Genomic DNA, 2,897 nt, shown 5'->3' on the forward strand with positions numbered 1-2,897 from the left:
GAGGCCACTCAAAGAATCACTGTTGAAGGTATTAGCAGAAAGTGATTTTAATAGAAATTTATGAAAGTGCGGCTTAACAGAGTTCGATGGCAAGGTTCGCTCTATCACTTACTACACGGATGAGACATACTAAGGAAAAGAGCATGGGAAGCTGAAAAGTCCTTGACTAGTGTAAACACTACTTACCAACAACTAAAACGTCAGCGTGTTGTCAACCTTATTCTCATCCTAAATCCAAAACATGGCACTATGCCAGCTACTAGCAAGAAAATTAACTCTAACCCAGCTGAAACCAGGGTATCGTGTTAGAACTGAGTTGGGATGATTTATATAGAGGCCGAGAACAAAAAGGTTAAGGGAGACCCTCCCGTTGAGTCACGAGGTTCAGAGAAGACCCAGCTGGATCCAATCTTAGTCTCAGACTTGGACAACGGCTTTTGTCTAATACCAAAAGGGTAAGGAGACCCTCCCGTTGAGTCACGGAGTTCAGAGTAGACCTGTCTGGATCTACCCCTAGTCCCAGACTTGGTCAATGGTTTATGTCTAAGGGATTATGTGCATTTAGCAGTAGTCTAAAGTTCATTCCCAATTTTAAGCTAGATCATAAGATTTAAGCAGACTATATATTTGCTAGAGGGTATTTCCATCATTTCACACGCAGAGAGACACAAAGATAGATAAATATACAAAGATATACCTGTTAAAAATCCCCCCTCAAATTCAGTGAAATACTCATGTAAAATGTCTTGGCATTTCTCAACAGGCGAAGGGTTGAGCCTCAAGGAGTGTTGCAGCCCAGGTCCTGTGCCAGCGGTGACAGTCCTCTGAATATCGCAGACTCGAGAGTTTGCAAACTCTGAGGAGCGTTCCACTCAGAGGCAGATTCTGGGCACAGCCCGCTGGGGTCCAGGAGAGCTCAAAGGTCTCACCTAGGACTGCTGTTTATAGGGTTGCAAGATAATTTACTTTAGTCATCCGTCAAAACTCTCAAGGTTTCAGTAACAACAGTATCGTTCCACTTAAGCTACAACTCAGGTAAGGGTATCAGGGGATGACAACTATCCCTGCTCTCGTCCTCCACTTGGGCCAGGCAGCGGAACTTTCTGGTACGCTCGGTACATTCCCCAACCTCAGCTACATAAGAGTTCCCGATATGGTAAAGGGACACTTCACCGCCTGACTCGTTACACCAAGGCCAAGGTTTAACGGGGGTCTCTGAGATTGTGGGGCAGCCCGGGACGGGGGGGTGGGAATGCACCACCACACCTTGACAGTCTCAAACAAGAGTGCCCTGCCTTGTTCCGTGGCTAAGCCTGGCTAGCTTGTGTAAGAGGGTATCATCTAACTCATCTAACGTCTAGATATTAGGCTATTTGTTCATATTCTCTCCAAGGTTAACGGAAAGCTAGGCACTGCCATAAGGCAGCTTATCCCATCCTCAAACAAGTGTATCAGACAGTTCGGCTGGATCACCACCTGCAGCTGTCTCCGTGGGTAGCCTAGACAGCCGGACGCCACCAGGCGCCTGCAGTGTAAAACACTTGTCTAACCTAGGTCTCCAGCGCAGCTGAGATTGCCTATCATGTCCTGCCTGAATGCCCGTCCAGAAGGTCCCTGCCTCTCCTACAGCTCCCGTGTCTTTTCTGCCAGCCTCATGTGGATGCCTCAGATATCCTACAGTGTCTCAAACTGCATTACATGCCTATACTTTGGTGACTGAATCATCCTCTGCCGAGATGCCACATGTTTAATGTTTGGCGTAATCTATTACATGTGGATACATGAAAATTATGTCCACTCTGCATCATTCCCATTGACAGAACTACCAGGACACTTTTTGGTTTAAATAGGGGTTGTCATAATATTCTGGCCAGCAATACAGCTGAGCATGCACAAATACACTTTGCAAACAGATCTTGGGGTTTCTGTCCCCCATTCTTTCCTCATTCCCCATCTCCAGGCAATCTCATAAGCAAACTCTCAGCCAGGCTGTCTCCTTCTCCTTCATTTCTTCCAGCAACTCTTCACCTCTCTTAAATTCCTTGCCATTAGAAGCAGTGATAGTGGTACCATCATGGCTGTGACTGACATCATCACTGCTTTTGTTGCTATGGTAATGAAGTCATCGTTGTCGTTGTCACCACTTATTGGTACTAATGCCTAGAAACTTCAGTTCAAAACAGTAACCTTATTCGACTTTCAAGAAACAGTACCTGTTCTGGAGACCCCAAAATCTAAATAGATAAGGAGACACAAAGTAGGAGAAAAAAAAAAAAATCTGAATGCAGACATCCAGGCTCATAAGCAGTGTCTTCATCATAATTTTCATTGAGGTAATTTCTCTTGAAAAGTTAGCAAGGCTGTAAATGGCATTAACTGTGCAAATACATGTCCTCCAGCACACACCCTTACCGTCAGAACCCCTGCATGAGATTCCCAGCAGCAGGGGGGACTCTATTGCTAGACCTGCCAGCCAGCTCTGGATCCACCTACCCCTAGTGCATCCCAGTTTAAGCTGTGACAGATTCTTTAAAAAATGAACCAACAAACAAAAATCTACATGTTTCCTGAGAAATTCTTTACCCATGACAGGATTTAATACAGTTGACAAGATAAAATAACAGATCAACCTTAAAAGACGGTAATAATGTAATACAGAGATAAGCATAACTGTCACCTGAGTATTTTTAATTTAGTGGCTTAATTTAATATTTTAGGAAACTAATTCAATATTCTTTGCTTCTGTTTTGTGCATCCATCAGTGTGTTTTAATTATTCTGTTTGATTTTCCATTTTCCATTAATTTCTGTCAGAGTAGCACTGCTCTATGATTTCAATAATCTAATCTGCTTTTTTTCTCTTGTTAAATTTAAAACTTGGTTTGGCCTTTGATAGTT

Source organism: Fulmarus glacialis, unplaced genomic scaffold (genome assembly GCF_000690835.1).
Source record: "Fulmarus glacialis isolate BGI_N327 unplaced genomic scaffold, ASM69083v1 scaffold1460, whole genome shotgun sequence".
NCBI lineage: Eukaryota > Metazoa > Chordata > Aves > Procellariiformes > Procellariidae > Fulmarus > Fulmarus glacialis.